At 38.9% G+C, this 18948-nt stretch overlaps 1 protein-coding gene across 8 annotated transcripts in view; it reads left to right on the top strand.

Moving 5' to 3' along the window:
* The first annotated feature begins 13271 nt into the window (after positions 1–13271).
* The window catches only part of dlgap4a (discs, large (Drosophila) homolog-associated protein 4a), a 106276-nt gene continuing 100599 nt past the window's right edge, over positions 13272–18948 (top strand). For 6 of the 8 annotated variants that reach the window (XM_074643716.1, XM_074643719.1, XM_074643718.1 and 3 more), the window contains exon 1: positions 13278–13827. The gene's annotated coding sequence lies outside the window, so the exon portion shown is untranslated. Of the gene's footprint in view, positions 13828–18948 lie in introns of all 8 variants that reach the window. The other 2 variants (XM_074643721.1, XM_074643720.1) reach the window with 2 other exon arrangements.

Here is an 18948-nt window from a genome sequence, read left to right as displayed (position 1 = left end):
ATGGTCAGAAGAGCTCGCTATTGTCTGTAGCTAATCTTCCATTCCCGTGAATCGTTAATCTTCTATAAATCCAATTCTCTATCAGAACCGATGTCCTACACAGTGTGGTTTACACACTGTTGTTTACATGCGTGACTCATGAATCACGTCCGGCTCGGTTTCATGGGTTCAAAATCACTCTGCATTTCGATAGATTGCCTCCACACTGGAAGCAATGGAGCTCAGTTATTCTGAAAGCAGTTTGTCTCAGCACTTCCTGTCTTTTTTTATTTTTTTATCAAATATGAATCCAGGCAGTAGATGTTGGAGCTTGTTTTACAAAGCCATCTGCAGTGCTGCCTGAATGGTGCCAGGCTCACAAGGCTACTGGTGTGTTGTTGTTTTTTTAAATAGAAGCATAGCTGACCAGATTTGCCCCCAATAAGAGACGTCACGCTATAGTACTAGGTAAAACATTCACAATACGCTAATGAACACATGATGAAGTGCCCTCTAGGGTGACCTTCCAGTAGAGAAAATGCGATGAAGTGCCCCTGGGTGCCCTTTAAGTAGAGAAAACATGATGAAGTGGCCTTCCAGTAGAAAATGTGTGATGAGGTGCCCTCTAGAGCAGCCATTCTCAACCAGTGTGCCGCGGCCCACCGGTGGGCCGCAGAGCGCCATCTAGTGGGCCGCGGAGGCAGTGGTACTAGATTATTTTTTAATTATTATTTAGCAAAGTGAACAGGTAAAACCTAAAGGAGGTAAGATGCCAGCTGCCGTAAAACCAAAGCCTATTGAAGGAGGCTGAGACACGGGCGGACACGGGTCTTATATTGGGTATAACACATGCGCAGTGTAACTGGAGCTGCGGTCGTGCGTTGAGATCGGCCCAATTTCGGTGAGTGCAGAGCAGATATTACTGCGCATGTGCGGTACCCCGAAGACGCGATGATTAAGTGTGACCCAACCTCCTTCAATAGGTCTTGTGTAAAAACACCAAACATCATCAGGTAGAGACAAACGTGTTTGCCACTGTTAGCTAGCTAACATTCTCGGATGCAGTGAGACAAAATGGATCGGTTTTTAAAGCGAAAAAGTGATGTGGGAGACAACCCTGCGCCAGTAAAAGCTCCGAAGCGTGTGGTGAGGAAATATGACCCTGAATACATTAAATTTGGATTCGTAGTGGCAGGCAATGATGCTGAGCCCAAGGCACAATGTGTTGAATGTGGTGAAATCTTGTCAAATGAGACGCTAAAACCATCGAAGCTCCAGAGACACTTAAACACAAAGCACCCAGGATGCATCGAGAAGCCAAAAGAATATTTCCTAAGGAAAAGAGACGGGCTTCAGGCACAACAGAAATCCATCACAACATTAACAACTCAGTCAAAAGCCACTTTGAAAGCTAGCTATATGGTTGCTGCTCGTGTAGCTCGTAGCAAGAAACCCTTTATGATTGCAGAGGAGCTTATTTTGCCAAGCGCTGTGGATATGTGCCGAGAGTTACTGGGGGAAGCCGCTGCAACCAAAATTCAGTCAATACCCCTCTCCAATGACACCGTGAGCAGAAGAATTATTGACATGAGTGATGACATCGAATGCCAACTTCTGGAAGGAATAAAGGCAAGCCCAAGTGTCTCACTGAGGGTAAGCAGAATATGTATTTTGGTCATTACAGCTGACAGTGGCATAACACATATCTACAGCCCAGTTTATTATTTGTTGTACAACAACAACATTTACATGTTAGGTTTTTTACTCATTTATTTGGGAAGGTGGTCCTCGGAAATGTTTTGACAATCACAAGTGTGCCTTCAGTTGCAAAAGGTTGAGAACCCCTGCTCTAGAGTGACCTTCCAGTGGAGAAAGCGTGATGAAGTGCCCTCTAGGATGTCCTTCCAGTGGAGAAAGCGTGATGGAGTGCCCTCTAGAGTGGCCTTAAAATGGAGAAAGCATGATGCAGTGCCATTTAGGCTACCTAGAAAACTTTCTGCGTGCTGGTGCCCCACCGCGTGCAGCTGGTGCCCTTTTTATTTTTTCCGCCCCTGCTCCTCAGACAACCTGAGTCCGCCACTGACCTCCTGCATACTACACGAACAGCGCTGGTTTGAATTCTTCCTAAAAGAACACTGACGGGTAAATAAATGAAAAACACATGACGCGAAAAACAAAGAACAAGTGTTTTTTTGACATGACAAAAGATGTTTAATTAGCCTAAAAAATGCCTGTTTCTTTGATCTCAAGAGGAGAGGATGTGCAAGCTCTTCAGCTTTTCCAATCAGCACAGTCTCCCTGGCCTTTTATGTGTGTCTCCCCCTGTCAAGTGATTGCTTACATAATCATCTGCTTACTTTAATCTCTGAATCTCTTTTACGCATCCCCACTTTCCTCTGTCGTACCCCCCGCCAAATTCAATGCAACCTCCTCCTGTTCCCTGTTTCTCTCCTCCAGTGCTTTTATCTGATATGCCCACTGGCACTCTCACTCTCCTGTCCTGTCCCTCTTCCCTCCAACGGTGAGTGGTCATTGATTACTGCACATGAATTGTATGATGAAATGCCACTCGCCCACCTAACATCCTCTTGTCAGCTGCCCCTGACATCCCACCGCCTCTGTGCATTGCAGACTTTCTTTGTCTGCCTGTATAATGCTCACAATGTTACATTATACCTTTCTGTGATGGGGTTTCACATCTGTGATCACTTCTCTGCTTTGGCAGTGCACAATGTTGAGCCTGTAACTACAGTAATAGCACATATTTGCTGCCCAATGTGCACTTTTATATAAAACACAATTGTTTACAACGGCTAAAGCCAATTTATTCTCATGAACTGTAAAATGTCCGCGCATATTAAAGTAAATGATCTGGATTACAGTGTGAAACCTGATGACACACTCAAAGCCAGATAGAGAGGAGTATGCAATTAGTCAGCTAATTAGCAAGTGGATGTTGTTTTAAAAATTAAAGGTCTGGAAAAGAGTTGGAAAACAAAAGCAAAGCACCACTTAAAAAAGAGCATGCAACTCCAATATTTTAAATTTGTTATCATAATACTTGTTGTCTTTCTATTTGTGATTTGTGGCATCCAAAAGAGAAAACTGACTGTTTGTGTCCGTGACAGAAGAAAGGTTGGGATTCATGTTGTAGGCTACAGATCTGTTAGCTCACTAAAATGGAGATGCAGAGCTGCACAGTGGGACTGAATTCTCTCTGCAGGGGTGTGAACAGAACCAAAAGCCTGTGCCTGTATGGTGGCTGCAACGTCACCGCCTTTCCACAGCCGTATAGTTAGATGGGCCTGCGGGGTCACAGCGAGAGGCGACACGTGCCCACGTAAACTGTCCAGTCAGGAACCAGAAAGGATGTAGAGTGGCTGTGACTCCCCCACTCTTATTTTAAGAAGATCTTCCGCAAATAGGTTGCTCCCACAGAGACAAATAATTGGCGTGATATCTTGGGGGCACGAGCATGAGGAGCAGTCTGCATTGTAATGCCAATCCTCCACAGGAAGAACCCAGTTATGCGTGCCAGTGGGCACGCTCTCTGGACTCTGTGTTTAGGGAAACACATGCTATTGGAACAGAGCATAAGACAGGGTATGGAGTACAACGACATATCTGCTACAGAATATGGAGGACCTATTATTCTCATTTTCAGGTGCATACTTCACTTTTCAGGTGCATACTTTTACTCGAACATGTTTACATGCTTTAATGTTCAAAAAGCGCTTTACTTTTCTCATACCGGCTGTGCTGCAGCACCTCTTGTCACCCTCTGTCTGAAACGCTCTGCTTGAGCTCCTGAAAATCCAAGTCTGCTCTGATTGGTCAGCTAGCCCACACTGTTGTGACTGATCAATCGAACCAAACTCTTCAGACTCTGCTCCAGCTCCGCTCTAACTAGCTTTGTTTGAGGGCGTGCCACGCTAGCCGCTATAGGCAGGTATTATGCAAATGTGTTACTTGGTGCAATGTATCCTCATATATACATATCATTTTTTGTACGTTGTCCTTCGAATGCCCCGCAACACGTGACGAACATCCAGCAACATGGGTCAACAACTTCATTAGGTTTAGGCAACAAAACTACTTAGTTAGGTTTAAGAAAAGATTGTGGAAGTGGCATAACTTAAGTGCGGAAGTTACGTGACTCACATGGGATACAAACACCATTCTTATGGGTAAAAATCCGATGTTTTTTGACCCATTCATCCACCCCGACCCATACTTCCTGGTTCACGATTACATGGATGACACACAAATGATTTTGCGGGATATATACAAACTACAGTGCATTACATTTTCCCAAACATTATATGAGAACGGCCTGCTTGATGACATCACCACACTGCGGAATAAAAGGCGGGACTTCAAGCACGGTGTGTCAGGCGTTTTAGGAGCAGTGTTTCTGTGGGGGAGAGTAATTCCCTTTGGTGTGGACTTTGGGCTTTGTAATTGCAGACCTTTTACATGCACAAAAAACTAAACACCAAAGGAAACAGAAAAAACACAAATGCATAATGGGTCCTCTTTAATACAGTATATAGGCCTACAGTATATGGTGGAGTGAAATGATTGTGGTACTGTTTTAAAAAGGGGGGGTCGCTACTCAAAAGTTTTGGCAGCATAAGTGTTACATAAAATAAGTGGAATATATGCTGTTCAATCATATTAATCAGTTGTATTTTATTTCTTTATGATCTACTCAGTTCTTCATTGATTCTCTTTCATTACCAGTTAACAACACACTCTGATGACAGCTGGAATACAGATCATCAGTTCATCTCTACCTTACCTTAATGACTAAGTAATTGGTGATGCCTTCACTTTTCATCTAGCGCCATTATCAGGACAAAATTTTAATTGGATTTATCACCAAATAGCTGCAAAACTAATGACATTCCCATTGGCCTCTAACCTGACCCCCCAGATGGTTTGTTACACAGAACCATCCGAGAAGCCGTCATTGGAAACTGTTTGGAAAAGGGCAAGAACTTTCATAAAATACTTTACAGGTGATTGGATCAACCATCTGTCAATCAAACTATTGCCGGAGCCAGTCGGGAGAAGAGCGAAAACATATTTTCAATCGAGAAAAGCCTTCTGTGCCGTTCTTTGCTCTTCTTTCAATGAAGAAAATACTCTCCAGTTCTGATACAAGTGATGCCTAAACGTCAGCATGTTGTCACTGTGAGCATGGTAGCATGCTGACGTTATTAGCTCAAAGCACTACTTGTTTTAATGTCATGCCTTCTGTCTCCATCTTTATTCTTTGTCTGTGTTACCTAAAACAACAAAATACATTTAATCTAAAAATAATTGCAGATCCAAAATGGCTTTCTTAAGCAGCTGTAAGCATCAGAAATATGGAGAGTGAAGGCAAAACACGCGCTAACACCTGGCAGTAATGCTTTCTGAGTAATCGGAGAAACAGTTTGTTAGTCCTGGAACGAGCGCTGAATATGGGAATTGTTACATGAAACAGATTGTGAATGACAGAACGGACCGATCTGATCAAGCTCACAACAGAGCTTGGCAGTTGATGGTGGAACAGCTTTCTCCCTCCTCCAAAACACTCACTATACATCATCATACAATACTCACAGAGAGGCCAGGGACAAAGCAAGAACTATCCCACTATTTTCACTCCCTCTGCCAACAACGTGTCACGATTCTCTACGGGTTACGACGCTGAAAAGAACCAGTTACAAACCTCATTTTGTTACATATTTAATTCCAAAGCAGAATAAGACTGCGTACTTTGCTTTCATTTGAAATTCCTGCCCGTTGACTAAATGAGCCCCACAAAGTACACTAAAAATGATGGATGGATCGTGAAAGCAATTCCTATTTCTTTCTCCATCTGGAACATAAAATACAGAAGAAGAAAATAGATTGAATGGCAATAGTTGGCCAAACAGCTGTATCTTAAACATTTAAATCAAATGGATTGAGACTGTAAAAATTGACTAGATCCATCATGACTTCTACAGGCTGTGCTAAGCTGATTAGACATGGTCTGCTTATCTCATAAGCATTTCAGGGAAAGCTTTATTGAAGAAGAAAATAATGTACCACATTAAAGCTGTTAAACTGTATTTAACTCCTTATGTTTAGTATTCTAATGCAAAGCAAATCTGGATCTTCGTTAGGCTTTCATATGGCAGCAATAAAACAACTTAAGTCAAAAGAAAAAATATATTTTGACTGCATGAAACTCACTGAAGAGGACAGGCCATGACCAGACAAACATCACAAAGCTTTGGACTTTTGTTCAACGCTTTATTTCTTTTCCCCTTGAGTCATTTTTGCTGTCCATAAAGAAAACACAACACATTTGAGCTCCTGCATCTTATTATAAAACACCTGCTACTCTATTATTCGCTCTCAAGCCAAGATAGGACTTTATTGATTCCCAAGGAGAAATTCACATGTTGCAGATACAGATAAATAATACTTAGAATTAAATACAAAATGTCTAAGTTTAAGATTAAATAAATTAGAATGATAACTTTAAAAATACTATATAAAACATCTGCATTACAATCTCTATAATGAATTGTGTAAATATTTGTGCAAAAGAAGTGGTCCATTAGCTGTGATGTTTGATCTATATAGGTGTAGGTACATAAATAAGAAGTACAATTATATATAGTATAATATATGTGCAGTATACAATATACAATTTTATTATACTGCTGTGTTGAATACTCGATTCTGATTGGTCAATCACTGCGTTCTGCGGTCTGTAATTTCTGTATAATAGACCGTTGCTATGTATGGTCTCACTACAATGAAAAGATTACTATGGGGACTAACATCCTCACACATGAATATAATTGGGCTCATTGAAGAGTCTCAGCTTTACAGTGATACCCAATTTATGTAATTCCAAGACTGTTTAGGGACCCCAGTCCGCAGAAATATTAAAACACATCATTTTTACAATAGGCAAAAATAACACATTTATACTACATCTCTGGCATCTCTGTAAAGGGGAAACTTGTGGGTACCCATAGAACCCGTTTTCATTCATATATCTTGAGGTCAAAGGTCAAGGGACCCCTTTGAAAATGACCATGCCAGTTTTTCCTCGCCTAAATTTAGCCCGACTTTGGAGCTTTATTTAGCCTTTTTCCCGGCAAGGTAGTCAGAGGGTAAAGTGAAGCCTATATTGCGATAGAAACAATATATACAAATATATACGATAGACATTTTTATATCATTTTGACGATGTATATCGTCGTATTGCCCAGCCCTACTGTCTGCCTGCACTTTTCCCTCTGCCCCATTCCTGCTATCATGTGGATTCAATACTTCTTCTATTTGGACTTGCCAGTAAGCGTATGTATGTATCTTTACCGTTTCAATAAATCCCTGGACTGTTGCTGTCTGCCTGGGTTGTCTTTGTTTGTGTCCACTCTCCGTTGCCTCAATAATAGTCACTAGAGTCCGAGCTCTGGAGGCTGAAGGGTGGTGTTCAGAGTGACACTCCTGGGTAAATGAGATGGGCTGTGTTTATCTGTTTGTGTGTGATTGTGAGGATGGTGGGAGGAGCGAGAGGAGAGGCTCAATGTCTCATCCCATACATCCTTGTCTTCATGCAGCCATTGATTGTTTGGCACACAAACATGCAGCCAACTGATCCACTGGCTGTTTGAATGGGCTTCATCCTAAAGCCTGATGGTGCACGTCACAGGACACATATCCAGAAAAGCTGTGCAGGGTGTTAAAAGACAAAATGAATGTCTTTTTAATAACAGCTCAATCACCTGGACTAAAAGGCTGCTAATGTAACAGTCATCCAAATGAAGACAAGTGGAATGTCACCGTGCAGGTTGAGTTATAGTCCACTATAGCTGAACTGGTAAGCTGAGCTAATTGTCTGTCTCATTGGGAGACAATATGTGAGGAGATTACTGTCAGATAACTTAGCTCAGCCCTATGGAAGAGAACAAGTTGAACAAAAAAAAGTATTCAGTTTACAACACAATTGCTGGCTGCCTCGGTGCCCCTTTGGATATCCACCCTTGGATCAGATGCAGAGTTATTAGTCATGGTCTTATCCAATCAGCCATCCTTAATGCTTGTGCTACTGGGCATTACTCTGGAGAGGACAGATTGTCTTTTATTGTCAGTTTGATTTCAAACTGGAGATTAGTCATACTTATGCAGTAGCTGGTGGCACAGAACTCTCTTTGTGTGTGTGTGGCTATAATGTTTGCGTTTGTGCCTCCGAACATCTGTGTGGCCATTATTCACTTTGACAAACGCTCATGAGAAGCCATAGATCCATAGTTTAAAGGGAAAATCCACCCTGAAAAAGCCATTCATAAAAAGTATGCACATAGACTGTTGAGGTGATGTCATCCACTAACAAACAAAAAAAAAGAAATAATGGAGCAACTGTGAGCATCCATAACAGCATCATGATGATTTTGTCTGGAATATGGGGAGACCATAGACCATCATGATCATGTCTTCTGTGTTTTTCCAGGGAATGTGGAGGGTTAACAATAAAAATAATTGACCCATTTTCAGTTTTAATAGGACTATATTTGAATTTGACTACTTTTAAGCTGACATAAATACATAAAGGAGTATTAGGCAATTAGAGACCATAATTTGCAAAGAGAAACAGATTGAAACAGGTTTTGGGAAATGCGATTTACAGAAAATGTAACTGAACAGTTGACAGAATTAATAAAATATGACAAATAAATCAGAAAAGCAACAATTAAAAACAAAGAATCAACAAACTTTATAAAACACGCTCACACATACTGTACATACACACAGTTTATTATACACCTAGACAAAACTAATACAGTGTAATACAACAGTTTTGCAATAAATCCTCCCTTCATCAAGGTTATAATATATGGGCTATAAAGTTATACAGTATAGTATTGATAATATATGATATATAGCATATAATGTATTGAAACAATTTTAGAGATGTATTGATTCAACTGTATGATCATTTTGGAGGATGTAGTTTGTGGTGTTGTTGAACTGTATGGACAAAATAATAGAATCACCTGTCGTCAAGGTCCTCCATCCTCTCTAAAATGATTCAACAAAACCTGAACAGACTGAATATAGGCTAGAGCTTATTGCAGGTCTATCTATATACTGGCAACTGAATGTATAGTAGCCTATAAATTCTTTATAACACACTAATATAGTTGTACGCTACATGTAGCAGATTAAATGTTATGCGAAATATGACGCTGAGAGAAGGGAACTGTTGGTGAATCTTGAAGAAATTAAGTTTGTATGAAGTTTTATGGCGGTTAGCAAACAACTTTATGATGCATTACCGCCACCAACTGGTATGGAGTGTGGATCAGTATTCTAACTACTCATTAGTTTTACTATTACATTTTTTTTTTTTTAAATACTTAAACAAAAATAAATAAAATATGGTAAAAATAGTAAAAGAAAATAATAATTAAAAAAAATAATATACTTTTTTTATATTTATATATATATTTTATATTTTACTATTTTTACTTTATTTTTGTTTTTTTAGGATAACAAGAATAAGAAGAAGAAGAAGAAGAAGAAGAAGAGATTGTGTGGCCACTTGGGGGCAGTGTAAACATGCTGTTACCACAACGTGGATATCATCATGTCAATATGGTGAACGTCTGAGCAAACGGTTATTCATTTGGAGTCATTTTTCTGGCCACCTGATGAATGTAAATCCAACATTTACTCAGTTTTAAGTCTGTTTTGATCTCTACCAACTTCTGAGGGAAATATCTGTCTCTCTAATGTTAGCTGCTAACTTAAATGCTCCACTGACATTAGCTGGCCCCATGAGTTAGCCACTAACTTTGTCTGTCTGCCATTTGTTGGCGAGCAGGTTGTGTAGAGTCATTTTTGTCCAAATCTTATTTGCTGAAAACGACTGCCTGCTGCAGCTGGAAACAGTGTGAGAGCAGCGAGAGTGAACCAAAACAGTAAAGTTGCAAAAAACAATGAGCTAAAAGATGCTAAAACTAGCCCAAAGACGGTAGAGCTGAAGGGAACTGCAGTCCTGATAATAAGCTACATTATCTCCGAACAACCCTGCTCTTTCACATTAGACTACGCTATAGTCATTTGATCTGTTATTATGATAGAAAATAGTCTTCATAGCCATTTAAGTGGTGTTAATGTATTATCAACAACTGTAGAACACTCCTCCCATGAAGCTTGTGTATTAAAGGTCCCCTATTGTAAAAAGGGACATTTTCATGTCTTTTATATTATAAAGCAGGTTTAAGTGCTATATAAATACTGTGAAAGTATCAAAACGCTCAATCCATGGAGAAATACACACAGCCCTTATTCAGAAATTGTGCGTTTGAAACAAGCTGTCAGGGTATCTGTCCATTTGTGATGTCACAAATATACAATATTTAGACCATTACACGGTTTTAAACATAAACATTCTAAATGCGTCTCAGTTTATTTCCTGTTGCAGTGTATGTAAATAACATCACCTGACAGGAAGTAAACATGGACCCAAACTGTTGCCTAGCAACGCAGTTCTGTTGCAATTCTGTTGAAATGCACCAAAACGGAGTGTTTTAGACAAGAGGGTAAATACAGGTATATTCAGACAGACAGTATGATGAAAATAAAGGGTTTTTGAACATTACAGCATGTAAACATGTTCTAGTAGAAACCCAAAATACAAACATGAACCTGAAAATGAGCATGATATGGGACCTTTAAGAGATAATAGCTAGATGATTAACAATATAGAAGGCTTTAACACAGTTGTAATAAGACTTCACTCTCTCTGACCAGTGAGCAAACTCCATCTGCTGATGAAAGCCACAAGATGCGACTGAAAGCTTCAGAACAAATTTAGTAAGTGCACTTTTTGTTGTATTTCTGTGATCCATAATGAAGCTAAACATGTCTCCATGAGTTTTTAACATCATCATCATATCATTAAATATGATAACAGCTTTCTCTGTGCTATCAAGCATCCATTATGCCTTAGTGTTTATACACCAGATTCTTTATAATGATAACCCATAAACAATGTTCTTATATCTGTAGTGATACCACTGAAACACTTCTTGTGTGTGTGTGTGTGTTTGACTCTTGACGTCAGTGCTTCTTAAATCCTGTCAGCCCTGTGGGGATTTTTTTTTTTCTGACTCACATTCACATAAAACTCATTTGAACGGAACAAAGACCGCTTGAGTCCATGAGTCAGTCATTCATCCAGTGTTGAGCTGTAACTATTGGTGGATTAATCGATTAGTTGATCGACAGAAATTGATTTTCTGGTTGATTCCCTCCGGTCCACCTGTTGAAGTGTCCTCGAGCAAGATACTGAACCCCAAATTGCTTCCGAAGGCTGTGCCATCGGTGTGTGAATGAGTATTTAGATTAGATCCTGATGGGCAGGTTGGCACCTTGCATGGTAGCCTCTGTCTTTAGTTTATGAATGTGTGTTTGATTGGGAAAGCGCTTTGAGTGGTCGGAAGAATAGAAAGAAGAAATAACAAAATAATATCTAAAACAATGAGGTAAATCTGCATTGTTATATCTTCCCTTAAAGACAAATGTACATGTTAGAAGAATGTTGACCTCAAATATAGTTGATAACTGCAATTAAAAGTTTTACCATTTACCATACTGGTTCCAGGATTTGGTGCTTCTTTTTTTGTCTTATATAATAGTAAACTGAATATCTTTCAGTTTTTGAGAATTGTTTGGACAAAACAGACAAATCTGAGAAATAGCTTTATATAAGATTAATCGAGAAAATAATCTTGTACTCGAAAAGCGTGAAATTAAGTGCTAAAAGTGCAAAAGATTGTAATGTTTTATATCATCATTACTATTCATGAAATGTCAGTAATCTTGATATCAAGATTACTGACATTTCATGAATAGTAATCATGAGCCCAATATTGCGTTTGGGCTCTGAGAAATAGTTTTATATAGAGCCCAAAGTGTCATATTGGGCTTTATTTCTAAAAGCCCAATATGACACTTTGGGCTCTATATAAAACTATTTATCAGAGTCCAAAGTGTCATTTGGGCTCTTATATAAAACTATTTCTCAAAGCCCAATATGACACTTTGGTCTCTGAGAAATAGTTTTATATGACACTTTGGGCTCTATATAAAACTATTTCTCAGAGCCCAAAGTGTCATATTGGGATCTGAGAAATAGTTTTATATAACATTAATCGAGAGCCCAATATGACACTTTGGGCTCTATATAAAACTATTTCTCAGAGCCCAAAGTGTCATATAAAACTATTTCTCAGAACCCAAAGTGTCATATTGGGCTCTATATAAAACTATTTCTCAGAGCCCAATATGACACTTTGGGATCTGAGAATTAGTTTTATATAGAGCCCAAAGTGTCATATAAAACCCTTCATCAGAGTCCAAAGTGTCATTTGGGCTCTTATATAAAACTATTTCTCAGAGCCCAATATGACACTTTGGGCTCTGCGAAATAGTTTTATATGACACTTTGGGCTTTATATAAAACTATTTCTCAGAGCCCAATATGACACTTTGGGCTCTGAGAATTAGTTTTATATAGAGCCCAAAGTGTCATATAAAACTATTTATCAGAGTCCAAAGTGTCATTTGGGCTCTTATATAAAACTATTTCTCAGAGCCCAATATGACACTTTGGTCTCTGAGAAATAGTTTTATATGACACTTTGGGCTCTATATAAAACTATTTCTCAGAGCCCAAAGTGTCATATTGGGATCTGAGAAATAGTTTTATATAACATTAATCGAGAGCCCAATATGACACTTTGGGCTCTATATAAAACTATTTCTCAGAGCCCAAAGTGTCATATTGGGCTCTGAGAAATAGTTTTATATAAGATTAATCGAGAGCCCAATATGACACTTTGGGCTCTATATAAAACTATTTCTCAGAGCCCAAAGTGTCATTTGGGCTCTTATATAAAACTATTTCTTAGAGCCCAATATGACACTTTGGGCTCTTACATAAAACTATTGCTCAGAGCCCAAAGTGTCATATTGGGCTCTCGATTAATCTTATATAAAACTATTTCTCAGAGCCCAATATGACACTTTGGGCTCTGAGAAATAGTTTTTTTTAAAACATTAATCGAGAAAATAATTAGCAGATTAATCAATAAACAGTTGTATGACTTTACTGTCTAAAAAAAATCCCAATTATTACACTAAACATCTAAATGTATTTTTGAATGAATTTTCCCTTTAAAGTCTCATCCCCTTGAATCATCAGACAGCATCACTCCTCCTGCAGACGCGCAACAGAATGATAATAAAACGCGCGCATGTCGCCTCTCTGTGCGCAGAATGATTCATCATCAACCACCGTTTGCTCACGAGACAGACAGCTGATTTCCTGGTCCGACCAGTTCATTTTGTGAGCTGAGTGTTTTTGTGTCGTGGTGGGCCCTCGGATGTTCCCACCACCACCACCTCCACCTCCTCCTCCACTACCACCTCTCTCATCCCGCGTCTCGACGGACCAAACGCTGCTGCTGCAGCATCAGCACCACCGGCAGCTTCCAAACTGCGTTTTCCACACACAGCCGTGATGGATCCCTCTGTAAACCGGTGAGCTGCTATCAGAGGACCGGCTCAACTGAAGGACCGACAAGCGATGACGAGAATGTGCCTTTATTCTAAAGGATAAATATCTCTATTTCTATCAATGTTATTATAGGAGCGTCTATGTTTACCTTCCTGACAGATAAACAGCTGGATGAGACATGAACATACATCTCGACATGTAAGAGCTGGATAACTATTCCTGTTGTGAGCGACATCCATCTGCAGGCTGATCACAATAACATGAAAAAGGTAAGCTTGTGTTTTCAGGGGTTTTTACATCGGGCGTTGCGGTGGTTTCAGTCAAAAACACTGACTGCTCTTAGCAGCTCATCAGGCTGCATTGTTGCATTGTCAATCTCCTCCTTTCTGGAGTTGAAATTGCCTGTTTTTAAATAGGTTGCTCTTCACCTGTCGACTCATAAGTGTGTCTGTAGAGCTGCAAGATGCCCATACTTGTAAATGTCATGTCAACAGCCTGTTTTTTTTTTTATCATGCATTTGACTCTGGACTTGAGCTGCCTCCAGGCTGCCTATATAAGCCAAAGTCAGTTCACCTGTATAAGGCAATAGATCAATATTTAGATCTGAAACATCTGGAAGTGATAATATGCATGTGTATAATTTGTCAAAGTTATCAAATCCTTGCTTTCATGATTTCTTTAGGGGGAAAAAACAGCAAGTGGATTTATCTTCTGAAACATGTCTCTTTTGAGAACAATTAGGCACATCTCTGTTAGCTTTTAACTCGGTGCAGATTTTGAATTAATCAGCACTAAATTACCATTTATTTGTACTTGGTTGCATGGCTTTTTTTCCCCTGGCTTTTGATTAAATCAAAAACCACAGCAGCCTTCTATATATCCTCCCTTTTGAAGTTTCATCACTCTCCCTGCTAGAATAATTAGAAAATTTAACAGTTTTCTGGTAAAAATGTTAGTATTATGTGTGAAACACTGTCCTCTGGATCCCCTATGTGGATATAAAGCTCACTTCTCCTCTTAATGCTGAGGATGAGGCTGCATCCACGGTGGGGGTTTGATCGATAGCCAGTTTGTATCGAGGCCTGTGTTTCAGTAGTTGTTGTCGAACAGGAGTCCCTACAATTAAAAGCCCATTTTGTTATAGTGGAAGGCTGATTAATAATTCATCCGCAGCTCAATGGGACCACAAATCTGTGGATGGCACACTGAGGGATGTCAGTGTAGCAGCGTATACAAGCCTCTGCTGCCGGCAGAGGAGTGCTTGGGCAGCTTGATGGGTTTACAATTCATAATGTAGGCTTCTTTTTTTTCTGAATCTGTTCACGCTGTTAAATGTGTACTGGATTGTTTGCTGTAATGATAAACAGCTGGAGAATACAAGCATTCACACTCAGTATATAGCGAGCAGTACAAACCGAAAAGCTCTGGGTATATCCTGTATGAAGCAGCTCTGTTGGTGGTGGACTGTAGGCTCTCACTAAAGGTGTCAATGTCATATCTGCTGCCAAGGAGCCAACAGCCACGGTGATACTGTACCAGAGAGTTTGAAGAAAACCCAGCTGGCTCTGATCCAGGATGGTGGGTGTTTAAAAAAACTGGCTTAGTCAGGGCTACTGCAGGGAGTGATTAGACAAGATGCTGTACAGTATCACACACATCAGGATGACGTCAAAGGGCACAGAGCTTTAAAAAATGTTCTCACAACGAGACCCTGTGTCCTTCAATAACTGAAGCAGTGCTGCGCAAACTGTGATACTGAACACATTAAGTTGATATTTAGATTACTGTCATGCTAATTTGTCTGCATGAACGTTGGAAAAAACGTATGAAAAGGTTGTAGTTTGTGGATTGTGTCCTCTTAAAGCTCTTTACAGTTTCACTAGTAACCAGTGGAGGAAGTACATTTGATCAAGTATTCTCCTTAAGTACAATTTTGAGGTACTTGTACTTTACTTGAGTGCTTAATTTTATGTTACTTTATACTTCTATCCACTAGATTTCAGAGGGAGGTATTGTACTTGTTACAAGTGTTGTCACTATACTAGAATACGATACCTTGAAAAATATTGATATTCGACAAAATTTTTGATACCACAGGAAAAAATTGACACAACATTGGAGGCATAAAATTTTAGATTGTTATTAAAAGATAAACAGCAGTGTGTGTGTGTCAGCTGGCTGTCAGAGAGAGCAGAAAGTGCAGCTGGTATCCGATATCGACAGTAAAAGAGTATTGAAACTGTTTCAAATATTCAGTATCGATACTTTGATATTTTTGACAACACTACTTGTTACTGCAACACAGTGATTCAGTGATGAAAAAAAGTACTCAGTTATTGTACTTAAGTAAAAGTAGCAGTATCACAGGGTATAAATACTCAGTTACAAGTAAAAGTCATGCATTCAACTTTATTACTTCAGTAAAAGTACATACATTTTAGCATCAAAATATACTTAAAGTAACTAAAGTAAAAGTAGTCATTATGCAGAATGAACCATGTCAGATTAATATGTGGCCTATTAGATTATAATTATTGAGGCATTATTTATGTGTGTGTGTACACCACTTTAATGTGGCAGCTGGTAAAGGTGAATCTAAATTGAATTATTGTATATACTGCCAGGTGGATTAATCTATAATAATATATCATAATTTATTAGTTGATTATATTTTGTATTAGCAATCTGAATTAGTAAAGTAAATTGAATCTTTAGTTGCCAAATAAATGTAAATATTTCCCTCTGAGATGCAGTAGAAGTATAGAGGAGCATTAAATAGAAATACTCAAGTACAAGTACCTTAAAATTGTACTTAGGTACAGTATGAGTGATTGTACTTAGTTACTTTACCACACTGCATTTATTTGACAGCTCTAAAGTAATTTATGATTTTATATGTAAACATAAGATCAACATATAAAACATGTCACATTGTTGTTACAGATTAAACTACCCAGCAGTATACAGTTTAGTTAAAGTTAGCTCCAGCTCGACAAGCTTCTTGAGTAAAATGCAGTTCCCCATTAATGCACCAGTAACAATTATCCAGTGATATAATGAACAACAATTAACTGAGCATTTAAACAAAACATTTAAACACTTAAAAAACAGGAAACCACATGTTCCAGGTAGTAAACATCAGTGAGTGAAATAGAAAAAAAACATGCAGGTGCATAAGTAATAGGGCTGTCAAACGATTAAAATATTTGATCTTGATTAATCGCAGGATTGTCCATAGTTAATCAGGATTAATCGCAAATTAATCGCACGTAGATTTGTCAAGTATTTAATACTGTTATCAACATGGGAGTGGGCCAATATGCTTGCTTTATGCAAATGTATGTATATATTTATTATTGGAAATCAATTAACAACAAAAAACAATGGCAAATATTGTCCAGAAACCCTCACAGGTACTGCATCTAGCATAAAACAATATGCTCCAATCATAACATGGCAAACTCAACAGCTGTCAGTGTGTCAGTGTGCTGACTTGACTATGACTTGCCCCAAACTGCATGTGATTATCATAAAGCGGGCATGTCTGTAAAGGGGAGTCTCGTGGGTACCCATAGAACCCATTTACATTCACATATCTTGAGGTCAGAGGTCAAGGGACCCCTTCAAAATAGCCATGCCAGATTATCCTCGCCAAAATTTTGCATACATTTTGAGTGTTATTTAGCCTCCTTCCTCTTCATGACTAGTATGTCATGGTTGGTACCAATGGATTCCTTAGGTTTTTGTAGTTTCATTTGGTGGCAGAAATTAGTGGCGTTAAAACAAATTTGCGTTAATGTCATTGCATTAACTTTGACAGCCCTAATAAATAAATAAATAAATAAATAAATAAATAAATAAATAAATAAATAAATAAATAGATAAATAGATAAATAGATAAATAAATAAATAAATAAATAAATAAATAAATAAATAAATAAATAGATAAATAAATAAATAAATAAATAAATGCATACAGAGAATAAAATACATTAAACACAGTTACACTGTATAATCATTTTGAAATGAAGAGTGAATGATCTACAGGCACTAACATAAACATGTATGTGCATTATCTACAATGATAGGTGAAATGTAGTACTGTACTTACTATATATCATATATACTATTAATTTTGATAGTTTAGGTACATTTTACTGATAATACATGTAGTAGTAGTTTGGCTGCAGGACCTTTACTTGTAATGGAGTAGTTTTACATGGTTGTATTGTACTGGCAGCAAAGAGAGCACACGTGTTAAAATCTTGGTGTGTCTGCCTTACTGTGTTAGAGCCTCTGCATTATAAGGCTTCCTGAAGTATGACTGCCCGTGCTGGGGCGCATTAGCTGTATCGTGAGAAGAGAAAGAGCAGAAATGTCACAAGGTATAGGCCTAATTGGCATTTCAATGAACATGGTCTCCAAAGCCCGGTCTCTTCTCTTTTCTTCTTCTTCTTTTTCTGTTTTTATCAACTTGCTGGCGTGCCTCTGCCAGTCTCTCTACTATATCAGCTGTACAGTAATAGTATGTGGTGGGTGTAAGGTCAGTTGACAAACACAACAAGGTAATTATAATATAGCAGATTCACCAGCCTTTCATGTCACTTGTCACGCTGCATTATATTGAATGATGTAACTGAGTCAGTATGGATTATTTAGCTTCCTATGTTATTATGTCTGCGGCGGTACGAAACTCGTGTTATCACAATGGAGAGTTGAAAGACTAATGTGTTTACTGCCTGTGTGACTAAGTTTGACTTGGATAAAACAGTGTAAATACAGTAGATCTATCATTTCAAACGGTTGTTTCTCTATATTTACCATAGCAACAAGCCATCAGTGTAACTTCAGCTCAGGCAGAAGAATGGCGCTCTGAGCTCAGCCATGTGTACACTTCCTCCTTCCCGTTGCCGAAGTGTCTTTGAGTTCCATCTGATCAGCTATTGTCTCATCCTCGTCGCCTTCTTGAATTTGTGGATGAAGAGGACTCAATGGAGAGCAGAATGGTGTGGCGGCTCATATTACTTCAACAGAGAGAGATTTTATGACCTTAGTAATGCAGCTCTCAGTCCAGCTCATGCAGGAGCTGATGAAGTGTTTGGAGGTGATTAAAGTCGGCCTCCTCTGACGCCGCTCTGTGCTGCTGAGTCAATGACCTTTCCTGACATCAGGTCACTGGGCTCAACAATCCTCTCCTCTCCTCTCCTCTCCTCTCCTCTCCTCTCCTCTCCTCTCCTCTCCTCTCCTCTCCTCTCCTCTCCTCTCCTCTCCTCTCCTCTCCTCTCCTCTCTTCTCCTCTCCTCTCCTCTCCTCTCCTCTCCTCCTACTCTCCTTTTTTCTAATTTCGTCTCCTTTCCTCCCCTCTCCTCTCCTTTTTTCAACTTTCCTT

This window comes from Sebastes fasciatus, chromosome 8, assembly GCF_043250625.1.
Source record: "Sebastes fasciatus isolate fSebFas1 chromosome 8, fSebFas1.pri, whole genome shotgun sequence".
NCBI classification, from domain to species: Eukaryota; Metazoa; Chordata; class Actinopteri; order Perciformes; family Sebastidae; genus Sebastes; species Sebastes fasciatus.
This window is presented reverse-complemented; position numbering and strand designations above follow the sequence as displayed.